Source organism: Octodon degus, unplaced genomic scaffold (genome assembly GCF_000260255.1).
Source record: "Octodon degus isolate 3935 unplaced genomic scaffold, OctDeg1.0 scaffold00155, whole genome shotgun sequence".
Lineage (NCBI taxonomy): Eukaryota > Metazoa > Chordata > Mammalia > Rodentia > Octodontidae > Octodon > Octodon degus.
The window spans coordinates 6,409,681-6,420,810 of record NW_004524731.1 but is presented as its reverse complement, the minus strand read 5'-3'; the positions used below and the strand labels follow the sequence as shown (position 1 = coordinate 6,420,810).

At 44.8% G+C, this 11,130-nt stretch overlaps 1 pseudogene across 1 annotated transcript; it reads right to left on the bottom strand.

The window, feature by feature from the left end:
* Positions 1–1,878: 1,878 nt before the first annotated feature.
* Positions 1,879–2,843, bottom strand: LOC101561600 (annotated as a pseudogene). The gene has a single exon (XR_192795.2). The product of XR_192795.2 is annotated as an ADP-ribosylation factor 1 pseudogene (transcript).
* Between the last annotated feature and the right edge of the window lie 8,287 nt (positions 2,844–11,130).

The window sequence follows — 11,130 nt, the reverse complement described above, 5'->3', positions numbered from 1 at the left end:
CCCCTGGGGCACACTGAGATGGAGATTGAGACTGGGCATTTTGGTGTGTATCTGTAATCCCAACTTTTGGGAGACTGAACACAGGCGGATCACTATGAGTCTGATCCATGTAGTGAGACCCTATAGACCCTGTACTAAAATACAAACAAACAAAAAAAACACACGACAGAACTACAGGTCTGGAATTCACCTTGCTGCACAAAGGCAGAAACAGGCTCACAGTGACCAGGGGTGTGGCCTAAAGACATAGCCCCTGAGTGAAAACACTGACCACTACTTTTGGCAGAAAACGATCTTTGACAGTTGTCAGGATCATAACAGCAAGCCCAACACTGCTTCCACTTTAGTCCCAGCCACCCCAGCAGAATTGGCTTCAAGTTGTGGAAAATGCACAAGCGCCCCATTTATCACACCACACATGAAAAAGCTGGCTGGAACCCAGAGGCCAGCGCATTCTGGGGATGCTGTGCAGAAGCACAAGCACCCTTGCTTGGGTGGGCTCCAGAGCCTTCCACACTCCACACCTTCACTCTAACAGCATCATCTCAATGCTCAGTGGCACTGAGCACTTTGGAAGGCCCATGTCTGTGTTACCACCCATGGGAGAATAAATGGCATGCCTAGGTATTAATATTAAAATTAGTGCAGCAAGAACATAAAGCAAATTTATGTCCTGTAGTCCAGATAAAATATCACAGCTTCCACCATAATCAATTATGTCACTTGGAGCAAGGGCAGGAGAAATCTCACTAAGATGTACTGTGTCTCTCTGCAGCATACACCTCCCACTTAAATGCAATGACAAGCCAGACAACTGGGTGACTGCTGGAAAGCTGGTCCCTACTTTGCCAGGGAGGGGACCAGATGACGACATAAAACGATGGAGCCATCAGAAGTTATGAGGCCTGATGGCCACAAACTTCCACAGAAATGAAACTGGTTCTGCCTTCCTCATCCTGTTCCTGTTAAGGGATCTGTCACACTTTGGCCACCACTGCTTCATTTTGACAGCTCCTTGAGTCTGTGAGCACCTTAAGGCAGAGAGTTTGTCTTACTCCTTTCTTTACTTTTTTTTTTGTGGTACTGCAGTTTGAATCCAGGCATATGTGACACACAATTTACCATTCAACCATTTTCTTTTCTTCTTCTTTTTTTTTTTTAATAGTTAAGAGACTTTATTCTAATAGCTATAATTACAGTGCTTGTCGAAATGAAAACTGAAAACAAGTATACAAAACAGTTGATTACTAATCGTGTATTGAAAGCAGTAAGAGGTTCCACAACACTAAATAAACCAGTTCTGAAGTTTCCCAAGGTAAATTTAACAGCTCCAGCTTCTTCAGTGTTTATCAAAATACAAAAGAAAAAAGTAGAGGTCATCTTTTCTGATGGCAAATCGGATCCTTGCAGGCTGAGGGAGGAAGCTACTTCACACTTGGAGGTGGGGGTGCTCCAGGACTGTGGTCTGGAGTGGACCAAGTGACCCAGTTTGCATGCGCTCCTGCTGGTGAGACCCAGACTCTGACCAACACAAGTCCCGAGCGGGCACTAGGAATAGGCTGCCACTCCAGCTGCACACTGACCGAGGGGGAGGGTGGGCCCTGTACCCCTCTTAACCTTCCCCGCTGCCCCAAGGTGACCATGTGAGCATGAGTACAAGCACAATGCTATGGAATGCAGGTGACCCAAAGACAGGCGGGCCACAGGGTCTCGACTGTGACCATGCAGTGGATGGCATTTGTTCGTCACATCTCTGGAGTTCCCAGAGGAACAGCTGATCTGATGATCAGGCTGAACCACACTAGGAATAGTCTCCCTTCTGTGTGTTCAAGCGTTCTCCTCACCTTGTGATTTTTAATTATTTTTAAAAATGTACTGAGTTTGGGTTATACACCAACCACCAAATGGATCCTGACACCAATCTACAGTTCAGTGGCTCCTGGAGGCCAGGTGCCCATGCACCCAAATCCCTTCTCAGTACTAACAGTGAGTTGATTTTCTTTACAATAAAAAAGCTGAGTAATATTGCATAGGAGTACCAGAAACTGCCTCAGTGGAAACAGAAACTATTTACATTAAATAAAAACCTGGCTGCAGGCTGCGTCTGCACATGTACAGCACGATGCGTGCACACTGTGACCAACCCATGGAGACAGCTTCTGGCACTCAGGACCACAGAGTCACAACGTTTGCCACATGAGAGGAAAGCGGAGGGCAGAGAAGGAGAAAGTGAGGGGAAGGGGGATTCTGGTTCACTTCTGGTTCCGGAGCTGATTGGAGAGCCAGTCCAATCCTTCATAGAGCCCGTCCCTACTGGTGGCACACGTGGCCTGAATGTACCAGTTCCTGTGGCGTAGAGAGTGCAGCCCCAGCTTGTCTGTGATTTCAGCTGCATTCATGGCATTGGGGAGGTCCTGCTTGTTGGCAAACATGAGGAGGACAGCATCCCTGAGCTCGTCCTCAGCCAGCATCCTCATGAGCTCTTCACGGGCCTCATTCACACGCTCTCTGTCATTGCTGTCCACCACAAAGAGCAAGCCTTGGTGTTCTGGAAATAGTGGCGCCACAGTGGTCGAATCTTGTCCTGACCACCCACATCCCACACGGTGAAGCTGATGTTCTTGTATTCAACCGTTTCCACATTGAAACCTATGGTAGGAATGGTGGTCACAATTTCACCAAGCTTCAGTTTATAAAGAATAGTCGTCTTTCTGGCAGCATCCAAGCCCACCATGAGAATGCGCATTTCTTTTTTGCCAAAGAGGCCCTTGAAGAGGTTTGCGAAGATATTCCCCATGCTTGTGGATGCATGGAACAGAAACTGGCCAGAGACCTCAGCGGTAGCCGCTTTGAGCCAGGCGTTGGTTTCGCTCCCACAAGATGACAGCGCTCTCAACCATTTTCAAGCATGCACTTCTGACCTTTACCTTCAGCTTTGCAACTTAGGAGGGTGTCTAGCACACAGTCAGATAGAAAGAGGTGACTACAACCTACCCTTTTCTTTTCATTTTAATTACAACTCAGGGAACATCATTTTATCCCTTTGGGGAACAACTCAAACCCTTTATGGCAAGGAGGCTGAGAGGTAGGGCTGCTTATACCACACCATACCCCTGCTCTGCATATCAAGGTCTCAGATCTGAGCATAATGCCCATTTTCCAAATTTCATGGCTCAGGTCAGCCTGAGTCCAGGTTAAGGAGATGATCTTGGCCTCCCCCACCCACTCCAACCATGGATTTACTCAACCTCAGTGTCCAAAACACCTGGGCTTCCATGGCACCTAACCAGTGGTGAGCAGGGCCCTCCTCTTCCCTTGGTGACCACACTGAGCTAGATAGTACCTGGCACCAAGAAGCATTTTGTCACCCCAGAGCCACCCACACAAGAGCTTATGTGTGCTGCCCCTTGGTGTCACACTGTAATGCACCCAGTGCAAAGAGTGCACCCAGTGCCTTGCGGTGTTCTTAGTGCAGCTACCAGCATGTAACCCTGGTCAGGGCAACATGAGATGACCCTTCTACCTCATGAAGGAGTAATCACGTTAGTTCCATCCCTTGGCCCTCATTTGCAGGCAGTATCCAGCCTACAGGCCTGCATTTAGGGTACAAGTCCCAACCCATGAGGCTCCACCTTCATGACCTCATCAGCCCCCAAAACCTTTTCCTAATAGGGTCACCTCAGGAGTGAAGGCTCTACAGTGAGTTTCAGGAAGACACAAGTGTTTGTTCCACAGAAACTGGAAATGTACCATGTCTTCCTAGAGCTCTGCCTCTTTCAATTTGTAAGCCCCTCAGCCACTCCAGTCCCACCCTTCTGTAAAAGTCAGACTGCACCAGTCTCCTTATGCCACAGGTACCACACAGACCAGTGCCCAGCCCATACCCCTTCCCAAGGAAGATAATGCCCCCCTGGTGATGCCAGTCACTGAAGGCAGCATCAGGGGGAACTTCTGGAGTGGTACTTCCAGAGAAGATCAATGGGTGTGCCACCCTTAACTCTTCATGAGTTATAGCAAGTGCAACTCTGCCCCTTGAGGATACACTTCATGAGCTGGGCAAGGCCCGTGACAACACAGAGAAGGTGCTGGGTGTCACCATTCTGTGATTTCTCCCTTGTTCAGTACCCATCAGCCCCCTTTATTTCACTTGGTCCCAAATATGTCACATAAATTACAGTAACAAGGGCCCAATAAGAACAAAAGCATGTTTATTAATTTGATAGAAAACTGGAATTTTTGTTTGTTTGTTTATTTGTTTTTTGTTTTCCTCTGAATTGCTCCCTGTCCCAAACCTTCCCAGCATACCAGCCAGGCAATGCTGTCTTTACCTGTTCAGAAAAAGAAAGCATCTGTTAAAGTACAATTGAGTCTGTTTCTGGATTTGGGATTTCCGAACCTTGGGAACTGAGCCAAACAGGCAGGATTCAGGGAGACTTGGGATAGCTGCAGGCCTGGCTCCTATTGACCCCCGCCCCCCATTGGATTCATTCAAAAAGAAAGGCCCAGCTACCTAGGATGGGCAGCAGAAGCTGAACAGAAAGCAGCAGGAGGGTGACAATGACAGAAGTTCACACACTGATCCAAGCCATAGCCCTAGGCCTGCAGAGGCTAGGTGTGGCTCGGGGGGGGGGGTGATGACATGTCCTCATGCCATGGTGCCGAGGGTGAATGGCACAGCCCATGACCACACTCCCAGCAGGTCACAGAGCCAGTCACAGGGCCACTGTGTGAAGGTAAGCTTGGAAGATAGGCTGGGATGGAGGCAGTCAAACACAAGCATGCATCTGCCCCACCTCAGCAGCAGAGGCCCAGGAGGGAAACAGTTATGCATTTTGTGCAGAAGTTGATTTTGCTTAAATTACTAGATATTCTAAACCCAGAACACAAACATTCTGACAGGCTATTAATAGACACTGCTCTCCAAAACCAGTCAGATATGTGAGATATGTGAGAGAACCGCCATGGAAACGAAGCGAAGCAGGCATCTTTTCCACAGTCTCACACTAGTGATTTGGTTTCCAGACTAATGAATCTTAAAGATTAATTAATCTTAAAACTGGTCCATTTGCATACCTTCCATAGGGTCCTCATCTGGTAGACATGGACACACAGATAAAGAGCAGTAGGTGGCCAGAATGCATATTAATTAACCAAGTCTTACAGAGAAAGACAAAGCAGACAGTCTGAAACAATGAAAGGACTCTAAAACACAAAATGTCCCCAGCCTCAAGCCCTGCTACTTGATTCAGCTCCTGAGTTGATGCCCTGACGGCTTCCAAGTAACCCAGGCCACAGGACCTCCAGCACTTTCCTGATGCAGGTGATGTTAAGTGTGAATTCAGTGGATTGCAGATTTTCAGGGGTGTGGAGCTTGTTCAGTGACTCAGGATTTAGGACTGACAGCTTGTGTGAGGTGTTAAATTTACATCTGTTTTGTGGGTTTGAGGGACCTGGCTCAGGTCAGTCTCCAAAGACTCAGAGGACACTCAGGCACAGGAAGCTGCTGGAAAAATCTCAAAACAGTATCATAGGAGCAGAGGCAGGGGAAATAGAGTGCAAGGCAGTTGTAATAGGGGTCCTAATCCATTTAGGGCTCATGGGGGTTACTTACTCAGAATATGGCCCTTTGGAGATCCCCTGTGCTGATAAAAGGAGCTGGGACATTGTACAGGTACTGACAATTCAGTGGATTTGGGTGGTTGTATCTATCAAGGTTTTACTAGAGGAACAGATGTAACACAAGATGTATAAATGCATAAGAAATTATAACAATGGTTTATGATGATCAGCCACAAAGTCAGATGAGGAAGCGTGCAGAGGGCATCTGTACACTGGAGACTGAGGATTCAGTCCAAAGTCTGGAGCTCACTGCAGTGTCTGTGCAAGTCCATATCGGAAGGCAATGGATCTGTGGTGGAAGGCTGATCAGTCTACACCAGAAGGCTGAAGGGTCCAAGGAAGAAGCCTAAGAGTCTGCACTAGAAGCCAGGATGCAACAACCAAGCTGAAGGTGAAGATGAGCTCCTCTAAAGAAAATGGAACACTCCATCCTTCCTCATCTTGCTTTTGTATGCTCTAAGTGATAAACCCCCCTAGGGTGGTTCCTCTACACCCTGGGGTGTGCCATTGCTGAGCCAATTTAGCTAAGCTTCTAGACTTCTCAAGTTGACACAGTCTATCAACCACTACAGTGGCATTGGCAGGAATGGTGTCCTGTGGGAAGATGGCCCCAGACCTCTTCCATGTGTGGTTCCTGAGACACCAGCAAGTGAGCCAACATTCCCAGATGTCTGTGTGTGGGCATCTAGGTCCTGCCTTGGGATGTGGGGCTGTTCGTGGCACGCACCATAGAAAGAGCACAATCTCTACAACCACCCCTGCCTCCACACTCTGGTCTTCTGCTCTCCCAGAACACTCTCCATGTCCCTTCTTTAGTGTTGTTCCACTCTGGGATCACTGTGCATTCTGCATTTCACCTGAGCAGTGTGAGCAGTGTAGTGAGTCTCCACCTCTGTGACCTTTGCAGCTGCCTTTGAGCAGCCTCTAGATAGGACCACGCTGAAGGCACTGGCTTGCCTGGCCAGACACTGCCCAGCACTCATGAGACCAGTCTGGACTCAGACTCCTGAGCCCCACAGCAAAGATTGGGGTCCTATGTGTGCCTTATATGTCTTTCTTTTATGAAATCTGTAAAGTCTTATAAAGCCATCAGTCTTTTTTAGATTTTAGGGAAACATCTACAGGGTGTTCAGGGTCTCACTACTAGACTGGACTCGTAATGATCTGCCTGTTTACAGTCTCCCAAGAGCTGGAATTACAGGTGTGCACCACCATGTCCAGTCTCAAAGCCATCAGTCTTAATGTACATTTCTTATGTGATTATTTGGTCTTCTGTGGAGGGTGATCAAAAGTGTCACCTCTTATGTTTGATTGTAAAAGAAAGATCTCATATAATTAAAATTACGTTTGAAAATCTTTCTGCCTCCCATATGGAGCAAAATCCTTAAACCATCAGGTTTGGCCACAACTAGGCCAGAGGTCCCACTTATCACCCTAAGGGGGACCCTTAGGGGAGCTACCTGTGTGATTCTCTGTCTCTGTCTCTGTCTCTCTCTGTCTCTCCCCAAAACAAATATGATAAAGTTTATGAATATTGAACTTTCATTGTTTCAAACACTAGATTCCTTGTTATTCCAATAGAGTATCGGTTTCTTTGTGCATCCACTAGTGAAAATGTACACAGTGCATCTTCTGAGTGAGTAATAGAATTAGGAATATTAAGCTATACACTAATGTATTTGAGGAGAATGATCCAGTGAAGATACAGTTAGGTAGTTCTGTGACTCCATTGACATAATAGATAATTTTATGTGCTCACCAATAAAATTTCTAAACCTTGGATTAAAAATTGAAAAGAATGAGAATAGAGAATAGAAAGTAAAACAGCCTACAGAAGGGCCAACCAGATAGCTCAGCAGACTAAAGCACCTGCTTAGGCAGAGCCCAGCGGCCAGAGTTTGATCCCAGGTGTGCTATGCTGTCCCTACCCCCAGGGTGCGCTGAGATGGCAATTGAGACTGGGCATGGTGGAGTGCATCTGTAATCCCAGCATTTGGGAGGCTGAAAACAAAGAGGATGAGTATGAGTCTGATCTGTGTAGTGAGACCCTGTAGACCCTGTACTAAATACATTTTTAAAGAAAAGCCTACAGAGACATTAAAGCAGAGTTTTACTGAAAAAGACTTGGGATAAAGAAAGGGAGCGAGATGGAGAGACACAAGATTGGGGGCAGGACATGGTCTAAAGCAGAGACATAGAATGATTCTGATGTAGATCACAGGTGTTCAACCTTGAGTTTGTCTGGGCCACACTGAGTGAAGCATTGTCTTGAGTCTCATACAAAATATATAATAATATTTATAAGTAACAGAATTTCCTTTTTTATACATTGCATTATCATATTTTGAAACGAGGGAAACAAATGCAAAAATAGTGGGATATTCTCTTTTGTTTTTGTGAAACTAATGCATTAATGTCTGGCTCAGTGGAAATAGTTCCCAAATTTAATAATTAAATAAGAAAACTTACATGCTTACTTAATAACAACAAACATTTGTCTTCACAGACCTGCACACATAGGTATGATAGGTTGAAAAACTATTATCAGTAATCACTACGTTTCTTTTTTTCTTTTTCTTTTTCTTTTTTTTTCAGTATCAGAGCTTGAACTCGGGACCTTGTGCTTGCTCAGCAGGTGTGTTTACCACTGAGCTATCTTCTTGGCCCTATCACTGTATTTCAATCAACCAATCCCATAAACACGTGCATCTTCTGGTGTATATCAATTTCAGTTCAGTTGGCTGTGTGGGTTGGTGTGCTTCAACCTCTCCTAGACATCTTTTCATTGTTGCCTACACAGTCCACATGCAGATAGCATGCCATTGAATCCTGAAAGATGTGCTTGAAAGTCACATAATAATGTTAAAAGTTTACACTCTTGTGGGCTCCATGATTAGCTGTCCAGAGCTACATGCAGGCCACACATGCCTGGAATGGTGATGTTTGTGAGGACCTCGCATCTCTTAAGAAGAAGCTTTATATTGGACCAAAACATGTTGCTAAAAATTCAAAACTGTGATCAAAGACTCACAAAAATTATAGATGTTCAATAAATATGTAGAATAATATTTAAGATTCTTCATGCTGAAAAAATTAAAAATGCCACTTTTTCTGATTTGGCACTGTCTTAGTTACTCTTCTGTCATTGCTGGGACAAATACCTGACACTCAAAATGAAGGAAGAAAAAGTTTATTTAGCTCACAGTTACTGGAGGTTTCAGTCCATACTCAGCTGGCTCCAAGGCAGAGTGGCACATGGCAGAGAGTAACCTTTCATGGTGGTGGCAAAGAGCAAAAGCACAAGGGAGAGGTAGCAGCAGCTCAGGCAGCTATCTTCTCTTTCCTCCTTACATTGTAATCCACATTACTTGCCCCAGGGCAGGTGCAGCATCCACACCCACAATAATCAATCACAAACTCCACAAACCACCCCAAGACTGCATGAGGCTTTGGGGGGACACCTTGCCATAAACCATAACTGTGGATGACAGATAATGAGATTAAGCTTAACAGCCTAGGTTGTATGGTAATAACAATAAGCTTGTCTTCTGGAGGGTTAACAACCTAAGTTTGCAGACCAAAATAGGAGAAAAAGGAGGGCTGCAAGAAAAGCCAACATTTTGGCCCTAGACTTCCAAGGTCAATTAAGACTCGGGAGATATGAGAACTTGTACTGTAACGTCACGTAACTCAGTAGTGTCCCAAATTTTCTGATCAAGGAGATTATGGGGCCAAAGAGGAAAGTGATCGATGATGTAGAGTGTGCTTAAGGAGAGTCACATGGAGAGAAGATATTCTCTCAGGCTTTCACAGAGAGCACATTGGCCAAGCAATGGCCGTGACTCATCCACATGGCTGACAATGACAAAGGATCTACAATCTGAGGTACAGGATCTCAGGATAAATCCTGAGGGGATTTGACTGACCTTATCAGATCCAAAATCTACAACTCTTGTTGCATAGGTCTTGCTTTATGTTGGTCTTAACCACCCAGAAGAAAAGTATAAAATCGAAGTATAAGAAGTAAAGCCATGGTGTTATGTTGAGCTGTAGGGGACTCAGGTCAACAATTTCTGACACTGCCAGTGAAGATGAAAACCCAATACTATTATGTACTACTGGACTCTTTTAGAATATTTTGCTGAGTTAACCATATATAATATTCAAATGACGGAACTAAATAAAAAAGAGGATACAGATGAATGTCCATTTTGTATCTGTGTATTCTAAATGGTTAGGATAGATATATAGTTACATTCTCTTAATGAATAGAGGGATTTGTTGTAATAGTGTTTGCAAATAGGATATCATGCCTGCATCTTGTATAGCAAATAACCACTAGGAAGTGAGTATGCAATGTGTTAATTATTGAAACTGTCCTACCAATTTTTTTTTTTTTTCTGAAACGGGTATTGAACTCTGGCCTTTGCACTTGCCAGAGAAGCGCTTATTCCACTGAGCCGTCTCCCTGGCCACTCAGTCATACCAATTTGATTTGAAACTGTCTCATTGCTGTTTGTCTCTCAATATAAAATTATGGAAAAAATAAAAATAAATAAAGACTTCTCCAAAATATCATGCAAGTATATATACTGGGTAGCTGAGATGATTGTATTACTAATTTCCATCAGTTTTTTTTAAAGTAGCAGTCAATCTTTAAATTTTTTGTTGTTGTTTTGTTTGCAGAACTGGGGATTGAACTCAGGCCATTGTGCTTGCCAGGGAAGTGCTTAATCTACTGAGCTATCTGCCAGCCCAATCTTTAAATTTTTCACTCTAACTCTATATGCTAATATCTGCAGTCTGAGCCACTACATCAAGACAGTAATGTGCAATACAAAAACCAGCTGAATACCTCTCATCTTGTTCTTCTAAAATTTGTACTGTTTCTTTAGTTTGACTTTTTTGGGGATCTTTCTCAGTAATAGGGATTGTCTTAGTTACTCTTCTCTCGTTGCTGGGACAAATACCTGACACTCAAAACAAAGGAAGGAAAAGTTTATTTAGCTCACAGCTACTGGAGGTTTCAGTCCATACTCATCTGGGTCCAACGCAGAGCAGCACAGAGCAAAAAGCAAACTTTCATGGTGGTGGCAAAGAGCAAGAGCACAAGGGAGGGGTACCAGCAGCTCAAGCAGCTGGCTTCTCTTCCCACCTTACATTGTAATGCAAATTACCTGCCCCAGGGCAGGAGCAGCATCCACACCCACAATAATCAATCAAAAACTCCAGAGGCTGCCCCAAGACTGTATGAGGCTTTGGGGGGACACCTAGACACAAACCATAACAGGGATCAAACTCAGGATCTTGCATTTGTCAAGCAGGCGCTTATGCCACCACGCTATCTCCCTGGCTAAATATGTACTGTTTCTAATGTCTTATCAATTACAATTACTCTCTTTAAAATAAATTAAAAAGGGGCTGGAGAGATGGCTCAGTGGTCTAAAGCACCTACTTGGAACAAGCTTGGCAAAGCACAGGGACCGCGGTTCGATCCTCCAGCACCACATG